The 21152-nt window shown below is 45.3% G+C and overlaps 1 protein-coding gene, 1 long non-coding RNA gene and 1 other non-coding gene across 5 annotated transcripts in view; 1 reads left to right on the forward strand and 2 right to left on the reverse strand.

The window, feature by feature from the left end:
- Positions 1-21152, reverse strand: part of LOC132372890 (uncharacterized) — a 103488-nt gene that overhangs the window by 74168 nt on the left and 8168 nt on the right. The gene's annotated exons all lie outside the window — the stretch shown is intronic.
- NINJ2 (ninjurin 2) overlaps positions 1-21152 on the forward strand; it is a 69016-nt gene that overhangs the window by 36241 nt on the left and 11623 nt on the right. The window lies entirely within an intron of this gene.
- Positions 11579-11650, reverse strand: TRNAD-AUC (transfer RNA aspartic acid (anticodon AUC)). Its single transcript has one exon. It is a non-coding gene; the product is annotated as a tRNA-Asp (tRNA).

Raw genomic sequence — 21152 nt, forward strand, 5'->3', positions numbered from 1 at the left:
ACTGATCTGAGCGAACTTCCACGTTCAAATATCATTTCCCCCATTGTAAAAAACCGGATAGGGACTTACCCCGTGGCGCAGTGGTTAAGAATCCGCCTGCCAATGCAGGGGACACGGGTTCGAGCCCTGGTCCGGGAAGATCCCACATGCCACAGAGCAATGAAGCCCGTGCGCCACAACTACTGAGCCTGAGCTCTAGAGCCCGCGAGCCACAACTACTGAGCCCGCGTGCCAGAACTACTGAAGCCCGCACACTCTAGAGCCTGTGCTCCACAACAAGAAAAGCCACCGCAATGAGAAGCCCACACACCGCAACCAAGAGTAGCCCTCGCTTGCCGCAACTAGAGAAAGCCCGTGCGCAGCAACGAAGACCCAATGCAGCCAAAAATAAAATAAAACAAAACAAACAAACAAACAAACAAAAAACCCAGATAATAACTGTCTTGTTGAATCTAAGGATTTACACAATGAAGAGCACCGGCAAAGGTCAGGTCTGTGCTCACTGGTCTCCGTGCCCTTCAGCACCTGCACCTGGACACACCTCCGTGTGTGTAGTGACCCCTCCGTGCACACCGTGCGGACCGAACCCCTGGGATCGACTGGTCCATTTACATGCAAGGAAACTGAAAGCCAGCAAGGGACGGAGACTGGCCTAGGTGACACGGGCCAGCGGGGACCACAGGCCTGGAGAGCCCCAGTCGGGACGGGCCTCTGCTCATCAGCACCAGGGCCCTTCCTCTCCAAGTGGCAGCGCCCGACTCGGATTCCTATCTTTCACCTCCAGTGCCTCTGCTCCCACCCCTCACCGCACTGTCCCCGGCTTGGTTGGCTAACAGCATAAAGGCCGGAAAGGGACTGGTCTGCAGGAGAGCTGTCGTGGATCCCTGCCCGCCAGGGCACCGGTGCCCGGGGCTCAAGTACAGAGGCTGAGGAGCAGGGGCTCTGGAGCCAGACTGCCCGGGGTTGGAGTCCCAGTTCGGCCACTCATGAGCTACATGACCGCATTTCATCCCTTTATGCCTCAGCTTCCTCATCTGGAAAATGGGGATCGAGATGGTATTTCAGGTCACAAGGCTGCTGTGCTTAGGAAGGTCCTGGCGCACAGAGTGCCCGTAGTTAAGTGTCCGCGGCTGTTTGAGGCTGTTAAGTGTCAGGCCTTTATACAGGTGGTGACTACAGTTGGCCTTCACAGGACAGCCTTTTGCTGATGGTGGAGTTTGTTGTTTCCAGATAGGACGAGATTCCCACAGGTGTTTTAAAGGACTGGGGGCTCTGCAAACTCTTGGAGGACTGGGCGCTTCTCCCGTAGAGACGGTCAAGGACTGAGTACAGGGCTGTCCAGCTGGTGGACGGTTAGAAAGCAGTGACCAATAACTCCTGGGGAGGTAGAGACCTGGGAGGACGTCCTCTATCCACACACCCTGAGGGCTGAGATGGGACACCAGCTTCCTACAGACACATCTCCTTTTCCTTTAAAAATCTTTAAAATCCCAGCTTTTATTCAAATTTGCTCAGCGTTGGAAAGTCAACAGAACCCTCAGCACAAAGAAGGTGGCTGAAAGCCAAGGGGACCAGAGCCAGGAAAACTGTGGCGCAGGCAGCCCTGCTCCTGCCAAGAGTGGGATGCGATTCCAACCCTACCCGCTCCCGAGCGCTGGGGCAGGACACCCGCTCTGCTGAGAAGGTGGCCCTAGTTCAGCCTCGCCCCCCTCCGCAGCCCACCCGCCAGGCGTCATCCCGGGCTCACTCACTCACTCACAGCCAATCGTCACACCTGAGAGGTGGTGTTCCTCATGGCTTCCCATGTCAACACCTGGCCTAACAGGTTCCTGGAGTAGAGCTGTCACCTGTTTCCTGCTATAAACATGCTTTCTGCCTTCTCTGCTGTGTGCCTGTCTTTGTAATTTGGTCCGAGCACCATGTGCCACGGTCCCAGGAACGCTTCCCGAGATGGTCACCCCAAAGTAGTCCCAGCTCCAGCATCCTCACCGTCATCATCTACAGAATACCTTGCAGAGGACTGGCCATGGGGTCAGGTATTTTACACAGTATCTTTAATCCACCCAGCACCCAGCCTCGCAAGGTTGATCTATTAGGACAGTGCTTCTCACACGTGAATGTGCATATAAGCCACCTGGGAATCGTGTTAAAACGCAGATTCGGCTGAATAGGTCTGGGGGAGGCCTGAGAGCCTGCATTTCTCGCAAGCTCCCAGGTGATATTGATGCTGCTGGTTCTAACTCTTTGAGGAGCAAATGTATCTGGCAGAACATTTTGGTTGCAAGTGACTGAAATCCAATGTGAACTGGTTAGGCAGGAAGAGGAATTTATTACGAGGATGTCGAGTGTCTCACAAGGCCAGCTACGGCACGAAAGCTGGGCCTCGGGAAGAGCTGGAGCCCGGGAGGACTCTCCCGGCCTCCGGACTCTGCTTTCTCCTTGCGCCCACTTCATGGCTTTGTTCTTCCTCTGTGCCTTCCTTCCGTCCACTCTGTTCTGGTTAGTGCCAAGCAGCACTCCCCACAGGCCTGTGGATTCCGTGTCTTCTTCCTTGATCTACTCTTCGATTTGGTCGTGCATATCTTCCAGTAACTTCCTAAGAAAGTGAACAAGTAAAATTTTTGCTACTTACATAACTGAAAATATCTTGACACTTGATTGACAATCTGCCCGAGTATAGAATTTTAGCTTCCAGAGCGGCTATTGTGATAACAGATGCCATTTCCATTCTCTATCCTTCGTACCTCGTGTCTGAAAATTTTTAGATTCTTCTCTCTGCTCTCCAGTGTTCTCAAGCTTCACAGTGGCGTGCCCTGGGATGGGTTTTTCCTCGTTCATTATACTGGGCACTTGACGAGTCCTTATGACCTGGAAACTTTCGTCCTCCTGCTCTAGAAAAAAAATTTTTTTATTATTTATTTGGTTATTTCTTTCCCTCTCTTTTCTTTGTTCAATCTGCCAGGAGCCTGTTATTAGGATGTTGGATCTCCTGACGGGATCCTTTAATCTTCTTATCTTCTGTATCTAATTGTCCATCTCTATCTCTTTGTTTTAATTTCTGTGAGGTTTCACAAACCTCTTTTTTTAACTTTTCAAGTTGAGTTTAAAAAATTTATATTTTTATTTCATATTTTTAATTTCCAAGAGTTCTTTTTTTGTTGTTATTCTCGGAATATTCCTTCTTCTTTTTCTTTTTTTAAAATATTTATTTATTTATTTTCCTTATTTCTTTGGCTGCGTCGTGTCTTAGTTGCAGCATGCAGGATCTTTGTTGCGGCATGCGGGATCTTTCATTATGGCGCTCGGGCTTCTCTCTAGTTGTGGCGTGCAGGTTTTTCTCTCTCTACTTGTGGCGCATGGGCTCCAGGGCATGTGGGCTCTGTAGTTTGCAGCATGCGGGCTCTAACTGAGGCGCACGAGCTCAGCAGTTGTGGTGTGCGGGCTTAGTTGCTTCATGGCATGTGGGATCTTAGTTCCCCGACCAGGGATCGAACCCACGTCCCCTGAATTGGAAGGCGGATTCTTTACCACCGGACCACTGGGGAAGTCCCTATTCCTTCTTTTAACGGAATACTGTTCTTATTTCACTGATGTAATAGCTTCTCTACTGTCTCCAGGGATATTATTATTATTTTCCTTTTTTTAAGAAAATTAATTAATTTATTTATTTATTTTTGGCTGTGTTGGGTCTTCGTTTCTGTGCGAGGGCTTTCTCTAGTTGTGGAGAGTGGGGGCCACTCTTCATCGCAGTGCACGGGCCTTTCACTGTCACGGCCTCTCTTGTTGCAGGGCACAGGCTACAGACGCGCAGGCTCAGTAGTTGTGGCTCATGGGCCTAGTTGCTCCGTGGGATGTGGGATCTTCCCAGACCAGGGCTCAAACCTGTGTCCCCTGCATTGGCAGGCAGATTCTCAACCACTGCGCCACCAAGGAAGCCCCTATTTTCCTTTTTTGAAGTTTTTTCTCTCTACATTCTTTTCTCTGAGTTTCTGGTTTCTTACTTATGGTCTCTTTCATGTAACTTTCTATTTATATTAAAGGGCGAGGCACTAACCAGTTTACTGGAAGGGGAACTAAGTAGTGACAGACAGAAGACCTCTTCATTGTACCCTTTTCATTCCTTTGAATTCTGAGCCACATTAGCAGAAAGTGTATTCAAAAAACAAAAGTTTTTAAAGTTTATTTTAAGCTTTATGTACATGGGTGTAGCTCGTCCATTGAAGAACTTCACTGTAGACAAATAGAGGGGACTTCTAAATGTCAGTGTTTAAAAGTCTTCTCTCTGGGTCATCAAGTCTTTTCTTTTCTTTTTTTTTTTTTTTAACTTTGGGTTTATTTATTTATTTATTTTTATGGCTGTGTTGGGTCTTCGTTTCTGTGCGAGGGCCTTCCCCAGTTGCGGCAAGTGGGGGCCACTCTTCATCGCGGTGCGCGGGCCTCTCATTATCGTGGCCTCTCTTGTTGCGGAGCACAGGCTCCAGACGCGCAGGCTCAGTAATTGTGGCTCACGGGCTCAGTTGCTCCGCGGCATATGGGATCTTCCCAAACCAGGGCTCGAACCCGTATCCCCTGCATTGGCAGGCAGACTCTCAACCACTGCACCACCAGGGAAGCCCCCATCAAGTCTTTTCTGATGAGAATCTTCTAGACCTGTGTCTGGGGATAGGTGTTGGGGGAGGGTATCCACCTGGCTGACAGTTTTCTTTTTTTTTTTTTTTTTTTTTTAAACACGTCCCATCACCCCTGCTTTCTGTTTTCACCTGCTCTCCTTTTGTATGAAACGCCCCTCTTTGCATACTCTTCACATGATTAGTTCCTTCCATTCGTAAGTCTCTGCTATCTACCTGTCTATCTATCTATGCATCTGTTTATTTATGGCTGCATTGGGTCTTCGTTGCTGTGCATGGGCTTTCTCAAGTTGTGGCAAGCAGGGGCCACTCTTCGTTGCAGTGCATGGGTGTCTCATTGAGGTGGCCTCTCCTGTTGCGGAGCACAGGCTCCAGGCGCGCAGGCTCAGTAGTTGTGGCTCAAGGGCTTAGTTGCTCTGAGGCATGTGGGATCTTCCCAGACCAGGGCTCGAACCCGTGTCCCCTGAATTGGCAGGCAGATTCTCAACCACTGCGCCACCAGGGAAGTCCCTGACAGTTTTCTTGAATGAGGGTGGAAGGAAGGCTGAAAATCCCACCGTTCAGAATGCAGATTTTCAGCCAGGGACCTCAACCCTCTCCCAATTACACATACAACCGACCTGTCGGCCTCTAGCACCTGTTTCTCAAACTATCTGTGTTGAAGGACCAGTTATTAATCTCCCAATCTGTCAGGACTCACACATAGTCCTACTGCACATGATAGTACACGTGACCCACCAGACGTGACCCACAGTAGGGGGTCAAACATCCAAACTGGCCTGTATCCTGTTCAGCAAGAAGCCACTGAGCATACACCTGAATGTTGAGGCAATTTCAGATTTCTATAAAAATTCTAAACACTCTTACTTTTTGTACTTCTGTATCTTCTTGGGGCTAGTAACAAAGCCCGTGAACCTAAACCAGTTCACAACCACACTCTGAGAGCTGCTCTAGAAAAGAACAAATCTCTAGACTGTTGCCTTGAGGAGGAGCTGCCACCAGGCTTGCGGGGCCGAGGGGGGGAATCTGGAGGGTGGAACTGCTCTGTAAATAGGCTTTCGGGCCATCCCCCACCTCAGCTCTGCACTTCGCTCTCACACGCCTTGGTACCCTGTTTCCAAATCTAGTGCCTTCCTGAACTGCTCAGGTCCCTTCTGCAGGCATCAGGACACAGCATCTACTGCTCAGCAGAGTCACGTACGCCTCCTCGTTCTACCCGTTTCTGTCCCCATTCTCTTTGCCCTTGCAGTTTATACTTTTAAAAATACATATATTGTTGTTAAGATGGCAATACTCCCCACATTGATGTACAGATTTAATGAAATCCCTATCAAAATCCCAGCTGATTTCTTTGCAGAGTTGATACTAAAATTCATATAGAATTTCAAGGGACCCAGAATAGCCAAAACCGTCTTGAAAAAAAAAGAACAAGTTTGGAGAACTCACATCGTCCAACTTCAAAACTTACAACAAAGCTACACTGATCAAGTAATCAAGTGTGATAGTGGCCTAAGGATAGACATATGGGTCAGTGGAATAGAACTGAGAGTTCAGAAATAAACCCTCAGCTCTATGATCAACTGATCTTCAACTACGGTGCCAAGACAATTTGATGCGGGGGTGGGTGGGGGAATAGTCTTTCAGCAAGTGTTGCTGAGACACTAGATATCCACATGCAAAAGAATGAAGTTGAACATCTACCTCACACCGTACACAAAAACTAACTCAAAATGAATCATAGACCTAAATGTAAGAGCTAAAATTTAAAAACTCTTAGAAGAAAATATAAGAGTAAATCTTCATGAGGCAAAGCCTTCTTAGATATGATACCGAAAGCACAAGTAACATAGGGAAAAATAAATTTGACTCATGAAAATTAAAAACTTTTGTGTCTCAAATGACACCATCAAGAAAGTGAAAAAGAGAACCAACACATTGGGAGAAAATATTTGCAGATCATATAGCTGATGAGAGACTCCTATGCAGAATATATTAAAAAAAACTTTTACAATCTATGATAAAAAGACAAATGACTCAAAATTTAAATGAGCAAAGGATCTAAATAGACATTTTCCCTAAGAAGATATACAACAGCACATGAAAAGATACTCAACATCATTAGCCATCAGGGAAATACAAATTTAAACCATAATGAAATAATACTTTATACTCACTGGGAGGGTATTATCAAAAAGACAGATAATAACAAGTGTTGTTAAGGATGTGGAGAAACTGGAACCACACGTACTACTGGTGGGAATGTAAAATGGTGCAGCCACTTTGGAAAACAGTCTGGCGGTTCCTCAAAAAGTTAAACATAGACCATATAACCCAGCAATTCCACTCTTAGGTATATATATTGACGCAGTGAACAACTGTCCAAAGCAACGTTATTCATAATAGCTAAAAAGTGGAAACAACTCAAACATCCATCAGTTGAAGAATGGATAAATAAAACGTGGTACATCCATACAATGGACTATTTTTCAACAATGAAAAAGAAATAAAGCATTGATACATGCTACAACGTGAATGAATTTTGAAAACATTATGCTAAGTGAAAGTCACAATGGATCACTTTTATATGATTCCATTTATATAAGATGTCCAGAATAGGGAAATCTATACAGACAGAAAGTAGCTTAGCGGTTGCCTAGTCTGGGACCTTGTGGGGGGGAGGAAATGGGTATAGGGTTTCTTTTGGGGGTAATGAAAATGTTCTAAGATGGACTGTGGCGATGGTTGCACAACTCTGTGACCACACTAAAAGCTACTGAATTGCACACTCTAAATAGGTGAATCGTATGGTATGTCCATGAAGTGGTTGTAACGGAGCTGGCCCACCAGGTCTGACTGCAGGTCTCCAGTGCCATCAGCTTTGACTGTGGGCGTCTCCAGCATGTCTGACGTACAGGGCTTCTCAGTTATCACCACGTTAGGGGATCAAATCCGAAGTCACACGTTTGTTCTTAACCTAATGGTACTTTACCAGATTGCTATTGGCTTCATTAGGGGATGTACCTAAAAATGGTGTTTACATAGTCAGACAAATTAATAAACTGTGCCTGACTTCACTCTCTTATTACATAGGAAACGGTTTCTTTTATTTTTAAAGAAGAGATCTCTTTTTATTAATAGCAAATAATACAAAGAGCACCTGCCTACTTGCCAGCCTGGCAATGCATTCTTAAATGAGGATACAAACCCAGTTCATTCATTTAATCAACAAATATTTATCGAGTATTCACTATGCACTGGCTACTCTACCAGATTCCGTGAAGGCAATGGTGAACAAATTATAGAGGGGAGAGAGCTAAATAAATAAGCCTTTAGGTCAGTGTCAAAGGACAGGGATCTCCCTGCCAGAGGACTTGGTGCTGTTTTAACTATTGAGACGTTCAGAGAAAGGTCTATCCATCTATTTTTTTCCCTTTGAGAACTCAAGGTTGAGTTTTTAAAATTACATAAATATTAGAATAAGACTAACAGAAATGGAAAAAAGGAAGTCTACAGCAATTCTGCCACCTGGCCCTCCCCCATCAATCTAATTTCAAAACTTTTCTCCACTCCACCCATTTTTTAAAGCTTCCAGCTCCATTTCCCCCAGAGCTTTGTCCACCTTCGTTGCATGTCTCTCCGAGGACCCAGTTCAAAGGACCTCCTGAGACTCACTGAGAATTTCAGACCCGAAGCGTTGAAGCCTGGTGTCAGCCAGGACTCCCCAGTTGCTCAGGAGCCTGGGGTGGGGGGCAAAGGAGTAAATGTGAATCCCAGCACCAGCTCACTTCTGGGCGCATTCCGCACGACTCAGAAACCACGCAGCAGAGGCCAAAGGAGGGGGGCAGAGGGCCGCCGTGCCCAGCTCTGCAGAGGCAAGTCGCTGCCTTGCAGAAGGTTTGAGGGTCAGAGATGTGCTGTAAAGTCTGGCACGGCCTCGGTTCTCAGGGATGGTGGCTTGCGCTGTGTCTAGGACACCTACCCTATTCTCAGGGGCTGCGATCCCCCTAAATTTCTAGGAGTCAGCTTTGTTATTCTCATCACAACGGGAGTAGAATTTTTTTAACGTTAAAAGGCTTCTTTTGCAATATGACTACAAAGTAATACATCCTCTTATAGCATCTTTGAAATTTTTCAGAAAACAACACGAAATCAAAATAATCTATAATCTGACCACTCAGAAACAACCAGTTAACACTTTCACGTATAGTCTCCCAGTATTTGCTCTATGTGCATAGTATGATAAATTACACATCTTTATGTCCTATTTTGTATCCTAATGAAATTATTCGAACATTACCCATGTCATCATAATACTTATATAAAAGCATTTAAAATAACTAGCATTTAAAAGTACTAATATCCCATAGCATGATTATAGCATAATGACTTAACCAATCTGGTATTGTTAGTTACATCTGGTATTCACTATTACAAATAGTACCATCATGAACATTCTTAAAGCTAAATCCTTGCACACATTTCTGATTATTTTCCCAGGATAAATTTCTAAAATGGAACTACTAGGTCAGGCTTTTGAGACCCACTCACAAATTAACTGGGAAGGAAATACTTTTTAAGTTTGTGTTTTATCTGTTTAACATTTCTCTCTTTTTCTACTTATAAAAGAAATACATTCTTGTCCAAAAAATTTTTTTTAATTATAGAAACATATATTAAAAAGGATTTAAATTTCCCTGAACTCTACTGTCCAGAGATAATGCTACTAACAGTTTGGTGTATATCAGGAGCACCTCACATGACACCAAGTGGTTGGACTCAACTGACGGCCACTTTCTAAACGTCTCCCCGCTTTCCCTCGTTCCTCACAAGCCCAGGCTGAGTCATGAGAGAGCTCCTTCTTTGAAGGTTGCCTGTGGCCAGGACTGCGCCATCCGCATACTTGGCTCAACCCAAGCTGGCAACACAGACAAGCTGGGGCGGGCACCTCGGCCCCTCTCTGGATCCACCGCCGGTCCCCTCCCCAGGAACAGGAGGAGAGGGAAGGGCCACCAGAACGGAGCAGAGGAGACATTCACCTGGTGGACGCAGGTTCTGGCACTCAGCCCCTTGCTGCCCAGGGGCAGTGAGTGAAAGCCCCTGTGATACGGCCAAGTCTGGAATCCTCCTAGGCACACGAGAATCAGGTCACTGGAAAGTACTATCTGTACGTATCCACACGCACATGGGGTTCACAGCCGTGGGCTCACACACAGCACCTGGATTCTGTCCACCAAGCTCCCTACCACTCCCCCCATCTACCAACATGCTCGTTTCTCAGCAGAAAACTTATCTTCAGATACTTGTGAGATATGTTTATATATGAGAGACTAACTTGTCTCTGGAGGGAACCTCCCACCTAAACAAAAGAGCCCAGAGTCACAAAGAAAAACCCTACTGGTGATCATAAGAGGTCTCTTATGCTGGAAGGTTCAATATTATACTAGAAGCGCAGCCAGGCAAAAGCCTTCAGGCCCTCGGGCCTGTAACAGTCCAACATCCCTGCAGACCAGCCTCACCCCAGTGCATCCTCGCCTTCCATTCAGAGTTCCCTCCACTTCTCCTGCTACAGTTCCTATGCCATCTCCTAGTGCTAATTGCTGCTGGTAATTCCAACTAGGAAATGCCCCTTCCTCCTCTATGACATCTTCTTGGCCAACGACAAGGAGTGGGAATTGCACTTGGCCCTATTCTGTCTCAAGGTACAATTTTTTGGAGACTTTTTCGATTCATCATATGTATAAAACATCTCCTTGACTTTATGTAATATGAATAATGTGCGCTGCCTTTATTCCTTGATGTGTCTGACCTATTTTCACTTGTCCATTCCTTATAACTGGTAAGTCTGTCAGTGTCAATGTGTTACCATGTTCTCGGTACAACCCTTAGTATCCCTGTCAACAAAAAAGAAGCCCGTCTGTAACAGAGCATATGGTAACAGTAGCAATTCTAAGGGTCATTGAGCAGTTACCATCTGCCAGGCACTGTTGAGAGTCCTTTAAGTGCATTAACCCATTTAGTCCTCACAGCAACCCTATCAGGAAGGCATTATTATTTTCATTTCACCTGTAAGAAAACTGAGGCACAGAGAGGTTAACTGTCTCGCCCAAGGTCACACAGCTGGTAGCACCAGACAGTACTCAAGAGCTCACCACCTCTAACTGCTAACATTTTAGTGTATAGCAGTCCACTTTTTACCTGTGTATGTAAACCATTTTGTTTTATTTTAGAAAATTGGGATCATAGATATACTTAATAGGTGATGTGTGTTTCTTTGTTCAGGATATAAGTTTGTAATATTTGCCTTTTACTTTTAAGAAGTTCTTCATGTGGCAGAAAAGTTTAACATTTTGATATCTATTCATTTTTTTCTTTGTGATTTCTGCCACATGAAGTCACAGGTTTGTTTGTTTTTTAATGTTTGAAAAAATCCTTCCCCATTAAAGGGTCATTATCTTGTCTTCTGGTTTTATCGTTTCTTTTTTACCTTTAGCAATATGAGCTATTTGAAATTTATTCGATGAATAATGTATCCCTTTCCCTGGGGTAAGTTTTGATATTTCCTTAAGATCTGTTGACTGATCTGTTTATTTAATAGATGTTATTTTGTAGGGCAAGTCTTCCCTCTTCAGTCTTTTTTTCTAAGTGTTTTAACATTTTGCCAAAATGCCTTAATATTTTGCCAAATGAACAATAGAATTATTACATCAAGTTGGCTTGGCAATAAACCTAACAAATTATTTTGAGAAGAGTTGATATATTTAAGATACTCAGATTTCTAATTTTTTCCATTAAAAAAATCATCTCCTACCATATTTGTAACATCTTTATCAATTGTCCTTTTGTCTACTTGTATTTTCTTTTTGTTTTTTCTTGATTACATTTACAGAGAATGGTTTATTATACTTTTTTTTTTTTTGGGGGGCCATGCTGCGCAGCTTGCAGGATCTTAGTTCCCCGACCAGGGATTGAACCTGGGCCACAGCAGTGATAGTGCCAAGTCCTAACCACTGGACCACCAGGGAATTCCCAATATACTCTTCTTTCAAACAACAAAAATCAATCCCAGAGGTTTATATACTAAATCTATTGACGCTACGCTCTGTAATGTCACAAATTTCTGGAATCATCTTAATTTTGTTCTTTTTTTCTATTTTCCTTATGTGTGTTTAACTGTTCTTTTCATAACTTTTCCGAGGTGAATTTCAGTTTGCTTATTTTCATCATTTCTTATACTGGCAGCATTTACCTTTAATACAATTTTGACTACATTCCATAATATGTTCTGATTCTCATAATTAGCTAAAGAGTCTGTAAATGATTTTTGTTTTTAAAGAGAAGGAAGTTTTATTCAGGGAGATACACACTCCGCAGACAGAGTGTGGGCCATCTCAGAAGGCAAGAGAGGCTGTAATGATTTTTTTTAAACAGCATTTTTGGAATATAATTTACATACCATCAAATTCACCTGTTTACAGTGTGCAGTTTAGAGAGCTGTACAACCAGCACCAGAAGCTAATCTTAGAACATTTCTGTTAGCCTAAAAGAAACCCTGTACCTGCTGTCATTTACCTCTCACTCCTCCCTCCACCCGACCCTGGCAACTACTGCTCTACTTTCTATCTCAATAGATTTGCCTATTCCAGACATTTCATATAAATGCAAAGATGTAATACGTGGTCTTTTATGTCTGGCTTCTTACACTTAGCATGTTTTCAAGGTTCATCATGTCATGGCCTGTATCAGAACTCCATTCCTTTTTATGGCCAAATAACATTCCACTGTATGTAGATTCTACATCTGATTTATCTGTTCCCTGAATGATGGATATCTGGGTTGTTTCTGCTACAGCTATTATGAATACAGTGCTGCTATGAACATTCATGTACAAGTTTTCATGTGGACAAATGTTTTCATTTCTCTTGGGTGGACATCTAGGAGTGGAATTGCTGGGTTATATGGTAACTCTCTGTTTAGCCTTTGGAGAACTGCCAAGCAGTCCGAGGTGGTTCCAGCAGTTTACATTCCCACGAGCGATGAGAGTTCCAGTTTCTGCACATCCTCATCAACTGTTGGCATTTCAATCATTTTTACTGTAGCCATTCTAGTGGGTGTGAAGTGGTGTCTCACTGATTTGCAGTGATAACTTATGATGACTAATTATGTTGAGCATCTTTTCATGTGCTTATCAGCTGTTCATGTAGCTTTTAAAGAAAACGGTCATTTTAAATTAGGGTTTTTGTCTTCTTATTTATTGGGTTGTAAGAGTTCTTTATATATGCTGGATATTAACCCCTTATCAGATATATGATTTGTAAATATTTTCTCCCATTCCGTGAGTTCTCTTTTCATTTTCTCGAGGGTGTCATTTGAAACACACAAACAAAAAAAATTTTTAATGCTTCATTTATGTATTTATTTATTTATTTTGGCCACGCTGTGAGGCATTTGGGATCTTAGTTCCCCGACCAGGGACTGAACCCATGCCCCCTGCAGTGGAAGCGCGGAGTCCTAACCACTGGACCACCAGGAAATTCCCAAAAGTTTTTAATTTTGATGAAGTCCAATTAATTTTTCTCTTATCACTTATGTTTTTGGTGTCGTTTCTAAAAAAAACACCGTCTAACCCAAGGTCACAAAGATTTACTCCTATATTTTCTTCTAAGTGTTTTATAGTTTTAATTCTTTAATTTAGGTCTATATTCTATTTTGAGTTAATTTCTGTATATGATGTGAGACCAGGGTCCAAGTTCAGCCTTTTGCATATAGATATCCAGTTGAGATGTGCTCTAAGTGTAAAATACACACTGAATTCTACAGACTTAGAATTACTAATATGCTTAAAGGAATAAAGAAGAAGATTGAAAGGATAGAGGAAGAAAAGAGACTATCAAAATAAACTTGAAATATTAACAAACTAACAAAACAGAGTTTCTAGAAATGGTGAAAAAAGCCAAAAAGCTGAATACCTCAAGCAATGATAGTAATTATCATTGGTAGTAACATCTCTGGCATGATTCCACAGGTACTGCACTATTTTACATATATTTTCCCTTTTCATCTGCACAGCAGTCCAGTGAGGTATGGACCATTATTTGTCCCCATCTTCAGGAAACTAAGGCTCAGGGAACCCAGCTGGTCCAAGGTCACCAAGCGGGCAACTAGGAAAGCCAGGCCTGACCCCACTCTGAGTTCAAAGTCCACATTTTTATCTGTTATAGATTCTTGCAAGAATGCAACAAGAATGCAAACAAGATATGCATTTTGGCTACAGCTTGGCCTAGATTTTAGACAGTTAGAGGGATGAGCAGAGCAGGAGTGAGGGGTGACTTGGCCAAAATGGGGGATCTCTCTGCTCAAAACTGACAGCTCATTTCACAGAGTACACCTGCTGTTAGCTGGTTCCCGCTCTCAGAAAGCTCTCCTGTTAAAATGACGCCCAGGCCCTGCCCCCACGAAGCCTGGCAGCGCCCCCAGCCCAGCCGCACCATGAGATAAGACACGCGGAGGGACCTGGGGAAAGAGGCCAGCCTGGTGACGCCCGACTGCTCCCTCCATGACGTCCGTCCACAGCAGACACCATCCCTCCAGGGACTCAGGGCTCAGCCCAGAGCCCTCTGGTTTAAGACCAGCTCTGTGGAGCTCCGATAAGCGCTGCCCTTCCAGAGGCTTCTGCAATCAGAATTGCCCCCGACCCTCTGGCCAAGGCAGCAGGTGAGCCAGCCTTCAGTCCTGGGCAGGGGGCTCTCAGCAGCTGCGGCTGGGAGAGAGCAGGGACATCAGGAGAGTCAGCCCTCACACGGCAGACGTGAGCGGGGCTGGTGTGGTGAACGTGCAGGGCTATTTCTGCCCCAGCGGAGTGCTGTCAGCAGGCAGGAGGTGAGGGGTGACGCTGCAGGGAGCTGTGAAATCTAGGTGCAGTGCCGCTGGGACCTTGCTGAGGGCTGGGGCCCCATCAGCCTGTAGGACGTAAAGCTGCCTCTGCTGTTGGTTCACAAAAACCATGGGAAGGAGCGGGGCCCTGACAACCCTGACATCCAGGCAAGAGCCAGAGGACCCGGGGACCATCACACCACCCCATGGTCTGGATCGTGATGCACAATTTGCCACCTGCTCGGAAGTGGTATTGCCCTGGGTGGTGGACTCTGGCCCGTGACAGGCTTCTAGATGCCCTGGCGCAGTGACCCTGCTAGACTGTTGTCATCGGCACCAGGCAAATAGGTGCCCCTCGCCTGATGCAGAGCCGCGCTCCTGGAAAGCCGTTCATGAGCTGAATCCTATAGGGCTGCACTGCTGCAGGCGAGATTCCAGACTGCGGGTTCAACCAGAAACCCAGGGGTCATCCTTACCCCTCCCTTTCCCACACCCTCCGCCTCCATCATTCAGCAGCTCCCCCAATTCCACTTCCATCCCCACCGCCCCGCCCTGTCTCCCGGACTCCTGACTCTGCCCTCCCGTCCAACCTGGTGCTGCCTCCGTGGTGATCCTTCTAAAATGTAAGGAGGGCTTCCCTGGTGGCGCAGTGGTTAAGAATCCGCCTGCCAATGCAGGGGACACGGGTTCGAGCCCTGGTCCAGGAAGATCCCTCATGCCACGGAGCAACTAAACCCGTGCGCCACAACTACTGAGCCTGTGCTCTAGAGCCCATGAGCCACAACTACTGAGAAATTTTAAGTAAGATTCAGTCATCAACACCAGGTTAAGCTCCTGTAGATACCCTTGGAATGACCACAGTTTGCATTTAATGTCTGGCATGGAATCGTAAAGGAATGAGGTTTTCATATTTTACTATTTTTAGCACACCTAGGTCAAATCTTCACTGTACCCTACAATTAGTTATTTCAACCATTTTTTTCATCAACCACTTTTTACTCTATAATAACTATAGTTGCCTTGCCTAGTTGTTACCTATTTTCTCTGTGCTCATCTAAAATAAAGCATGACAGAAAAAAAAAAAAGACGTGTTAGTTGTCAAAGATTGAAATTGAGAAAATATATAACTTAGAAAGGGAAAGTCCTTACTGTGAGATAAATTCCTTCCATATTTTATACTATGCTTACACTAATGCACAGTAGTATAAAATAGATACTCTGAATATTTCGTTTAGTTTTTACCAATATAAGATCATATCTTATAAACAGCTCATACAGCTCAATATCAAAAAAACAACCCAATCAAAAAATGGGGGACTTCCCTGGTGGTCCAGTGGCTAAGACTCCGCGCTCCCAACGCAGGGGGCCTGGGTTCGATCCCTGGTCAGGGAACTAGATCCCACATGCTGCAACTAAGAGTTCGCATGCCGCAACTAAGACCCGGCACAGCCAAATAAATACATAAATAAAAATATTTAAAAAAAAAAAATGGGCAGAAGACTTAAACAGACATTTCTCCAAAGAAGACATACAGATGGCCAACAGGCACATGAAAAGATGCTCAACATCGCTATTTATTAGAAAAATGCAAAACAAAACTACAATGAGGTATTACCTCATACCTGTTAGAATGGCTATCATCAAAAAGACAAGAAATAACAAGTGTTGGTGAAAATGTGGAGAAAAGAGAACCCTCCAACACTGTTGGTGGAAATGTAAGTTGGTGCAGCCACTATGGAAAACAGTATGGAGCTTCCTTAAAAAACTAAAAATAGAGCTACCATATGATCCAGCAATCCCACTGCTGGGCATATATCCGGAAAAGAGGAAAACTCTAATTTGAGAAGATACATGCACCCCAGTGTTCACAGCAGCACTATTTACAATAGCCAAGACATGGAAGCAACCCAAATGTCCATCGACAGATGACTGGATAAAGAAGATGTGGTATATAGGTGTGTACACACACACACACACACACACACACACAATGTAATACTACTCATCCATAAAAAGAATGAAATAATGCCATTTGCAGCAACATGGATGGACCTAGAGATTATCACACTAAGTGAAGTAAGCCAGACAAAGATGAATATCATATGATATAACTTATAGGTGGAACCTAAAATATGATACAAATGAACTTATTTACAAAAGAGAAATAGACTCACAGACACTGAGAACAAACTTATGATTACCAAAGGGGGGGGATAAATTAGGAATTTGGGATTAACATATACACACTACTATATATAAACAACAAGGACCTACTGTATAGCACAAGGAACTATACTCAATGTCTTGTAATAACCTATAATGGCAAAGAATTTGAAAAAGAATGTGTGTGTGTATATATATTTGTCTGAATCACTTTGCTGTACACCTGAAACTAACACAACACTGTAAATCAACCATACTTCAATTGAAAATATATTATATTCATAATGACTTTTCCCCTTTAAATACATTTCATATTACATTGTATATATCTTTCCACATCTATGCATGGGATCCCACATCTACCTCAATTTTTTTAAACTTTTTTTTTTTAATACATTTATTTACTTATTTATTTATTTTTGGCTGTGTTGGGTCTTTGTTGCTGCACACGGGCTTTCTCTAGTTGCAGCGAGCGGGGGCTACTGTTCTTTGCAGTGCACAGGCTTCTCATTGTGGTGGCTTCTCTTGTTGCTGAGCATGGGCTCTAGGCACATGGGCTTCAGTAGTCGTGGCACGCGGGCTCAGTAGTTGTGGCTCGTGGGCTCCAGAGCACAGGCTCAGTAGTTGTGGGGCACGGGCTTAGTTGCTCTGTGGCATGTGGGATCTTCCCGGACCAGGGCTCGAACCCACGTACCCTACATTGGCAGGTGGATTCTTAACCACTGCGCCACCAGGGAAGTCCTACCTCAATCTTTTTAAAGACATACATAGTATTTCATTGTGTGGATGTAGTCTGATTTATTTAGCTAACATGTCATGGGTTAGAAGTTGGGTCATTTCCAATTTTATTGCATTCCCAACAATGATGCAGTGAATATCTTGTCTTTTTGCACTTTGGGGAACATTTTCTGTGGGAGAAACTCTTAGCAGTGGACTTATTAGGTAAATGGATAAGAATATTTTAAATTTTAATAGATAATTGCCAAATTGTCCTTCAAAAAAAGATTGTAGTAAATTTGGGTAATAATTTATATTCCTACCAAGTGTGTGAAAATGCTTGTTTATCCACATTCACCAACACTGAGAATGATCAGTCTCTTAAATCTTTGCCAATCTAAAAGGACACACCACACACACACACACACACACACACACACACACACACACACACACACACACGATATAGCTATTTGTGATTATTCTTCAGTGCTTGTTTGTCCATATTCTCTATTTTTCTATTGGGTTCTCTTTGAAGACCTCTGTGTAAAGCAGGGAAATCAGTCCTTTGTCCTATGTGTTGCAATTTTTCCTCACTTGTCTTTGTCCTCTGACATTTTACGTTGTGTGGCAGTGTGGGGAGTGGCTACAGCACAGAATCTGAAGGCAGACTACTAGGTAATCCTCGTTTGTCTCTAATTTACCAGCTCAGTGACCAAGATTCAGTTACTTAACCTCGGGTTCACGGGTTTTTATGAGAATGAAATGAGTTAAATGTGTACAAAGGGTCTGGCACAGTGCTTAGCATGAAAAAAGTGCTATGGGGGTATATGCTGTTGTTATTATTATCTTGTATTCAAATAGCTTTCATTCTTATGCAATCAAATTCACTGATCCTTTATGACTTCTGGATTTCACGCCATGCTTAGAAAGGCTTTCCTCAATCTAAGATTAGAAAAAGTATCCACCAAGCGTGCCATTTAAAGGAGTCTGTGGGGGAGTCCATTTGCAAAAGGGATCTCCCCTCCCCAGCCCTCCCCCGCTGTGCTCCTTCTAAGTTAATTCGGGATGGTTTTAAAGGGGAGGCCTGCCTGTGTTTCCATCATGTGCAAGGACCAGGGAAGGGAGAAGGCACAGTGCTTGGGGAAATGGATGACAGCAGCTGTCGTTTCATGTCTAAAGGGTGGGCCTGGGAAGGTCACCCCTGCTTCATTAACTAAACCACTTCTGCTTGTCCATAAGTGGCAGCCTCATGCCAGGTTTCTGACCCTAAAGGAATTCACAGTCCAACAAGAGGACAGACTAGTCATCAGACAGAAGGTGTCACTGAAGGTCTCGTGGGGCGAAAACATCCCTGATGGGAGGAGACGTACAGGGTGGCGGCGAGGAGGGGTGCAGAGGACGTTCCCAACACAGGGACAGGATGTTCCATCGAGGCTCTGCAAACACACGCCAGACCCTCCCGCTACCTCTGCCCGCGGCCCCGGGGTGTGGTGCTGGAAGGAGGTGGTGAGGTGGAGACCAGCCAGAGGCCAGAGCAAGGAGCCGAGACTAAGACAGGAAATCTGGCTTCTCTCTCAGTTCCAGGACTTAACTAGTCAGATGGTCTTAAGGAAGTGACTTCACTCCTCTGCGCTCATTCGCTCATCCTTAAAATGCAGCCTCAGCTTGTGTCCTTAGGCAGCTGTGCAAATTCTATACGATTACACATGTGCAAACATTCTGTCCTGTAAAACATAAATATCTGAGACCCTCGGGCACTTTCTGCTGCTAAGTGGTGACTGCAGTTGTTCCCGCCTGGGGGCTTCACTGTGGGTTAGGCCGCTGCTTTCCCTGGGGCTCCGCCCTGCTCCCTGAAGTGGGGCAGCTTCACAGGGACCCAGGCCTCCATGTTTGCACCCCTTCCTGGTCGCCTGCGTCTCCACCCCTGACTCTCCTAGTCCTGTTGTTGACCCAGATCAGGGCTCTACTCCAGCACCCTTTAACCCTGACAAAGCTCCCACACAGGAAGGGCTGAGCCTCCTCCCCGGACAGGTTTCGGTAGCAGGATTAGAAATTGCTCGCAGGCACTTTTGGCCTTGTTTTCCCCAGACACTAGTGTGGGCCCTCTCCATCCCTGGCAGTTCCACCATCTGCTCAGATTAAGGGTGAAAGGGCAGCGAGCATCCGGACCTCAACTCCTCTCCACACCACTAGAGCCCAGCCAACAGCGTCCTCCAGTGGGCGGCAGTGGTTGTCTCAGGAGAGCAGAGTCCTGGAGGTCTGAAGACCACTGCGGAGGGCAGCCCCCGAGCCTGGCACCCACAGTCCAGTGCGTAGGGCTCCTCTGCGGGAAGGGCGCTTGGTGGGAGTTCGGAAACCTGGGTTCCGGTTTCAGCACTGGCTGGTCGTGTGACCTTGGACGGGTCCCTTGCCCTCTCTGGTTCTCGGTTTCCTCTTCGGTAAAAAAGAGGGTCGGGCACAGGGCTGAAACTGATGCCCTGATGGCAGACAGGAGTGTGCACGGTTGGTTTGGGGCTGAACACCTTAAAGTGAGGCCGGCATTTCCCATGAGAAGCATTTCCTGCCACTTCCACTATGGAAGGCATCTGTGTTCGTGTTCTTTGCTGCTCCCCAGTCCTGGCGCTTGGGAAAGGAGCTAGGAGCCTCTGGCCTTTTTGGCACCATTATTTATTTAAGAGAGGCAGTAAACGCCACTGGCCACCAACAGGAAGAGCTAAGTACAGAACCAGATCTGGCAGGTTATCTCACCTCTGGAGGCCAACCTTAACCCGAGATGCAGTGAAGAGTCACTGGGTTTCCCAAGGGCGGTGGTCCTCTTGGCGACAGAAATCCTTAAGCCTTTTCCCCTGCACTTACTAGCAGACTGGGCTGGCTTCAAGGGGCCTGCTCAGAAGGGCCAGCACTGAGAAAGGGCCCGTGCTTGGTTTAATGCCATTACCATCTTGAAATTCTTTATACTTCTTTTTTCTTTTTCTTTTTTCCGCTGCCATGCGGGATGCAGGATCTTAGTTCCTCGACCAGGGATCAAACCCGTGCCCCCTGGATTGGGAACGTTAAGTCTTAACCACTGGACCGCCGGGGTAGTCCCTCCTAATACATTTTGAACTAGGGGCCCTCAGGTTCATTTTGTACTGGACCTGCAAAGTATTATATGAACACCCACTTTGAAACCTTCACCAGTCTCTCCATTAGGGTACTGGTTCCCAAGGCAGGACTCTGTGATCTCCAGAGGAAGGACATCCTGAAGGATTCTTCTAGGCCCTCAAGATCAGCTGAGACGGCATTCAAGTCCACAAATTCTCCTCCAACCTCCCCAAGTGGGTGGTCTCCTGTTTCCCGCTTCCTTTGTCTCTCTCACATGGCACCCACCTCTTTCTGTAACTCATCCCAGACTCCTCACCCCCAGGCCGTGCCCTCTGTACTCTGACTTCCTCAAAATAGAGGATGCTCGATAAACGTTTGTTGACTGAGGAAAGCAAGCAGAGCTATCTTCTCAGAACAGGGTACAGGGCAGTGCACACAGTGGGTGCTCAGTCAACGCTGCTGACTCGCGCACAGAGCAGGCTGGGGCGTTGCACCACGTGGCCGTGCCTGTCCTCAGCCAAGGCATCACGTGGACCATCATTCTCTCCCCTTCCGACCTGGTGAGGAAGGAAGGATAGGCCAGGGTTTCCTGGTGCGCAGGTGGAAGGACTATTCCCTCCCCACCCCTGGGGTTCCAGTGCCAAAATGCCCTGCAGGAAATGGTATTAAGACCCCCCGACACTTGCA

This window comes from Balaenoptera ricei, chromosome 10, assembly GCF_028023285.1.
Source record: "Balaenoptera ricei isolate mBalRic1 chromosome 10, mBalRic1.hap2, whole genome shotgun sequence".
Classification (NCBI taxonomy): Eukaryota; Metazoa; Chordata; class Mammalia; order Artiodactyla; family Balaenopteridae; genus Balaenoptera; species Balaenoptera ricei.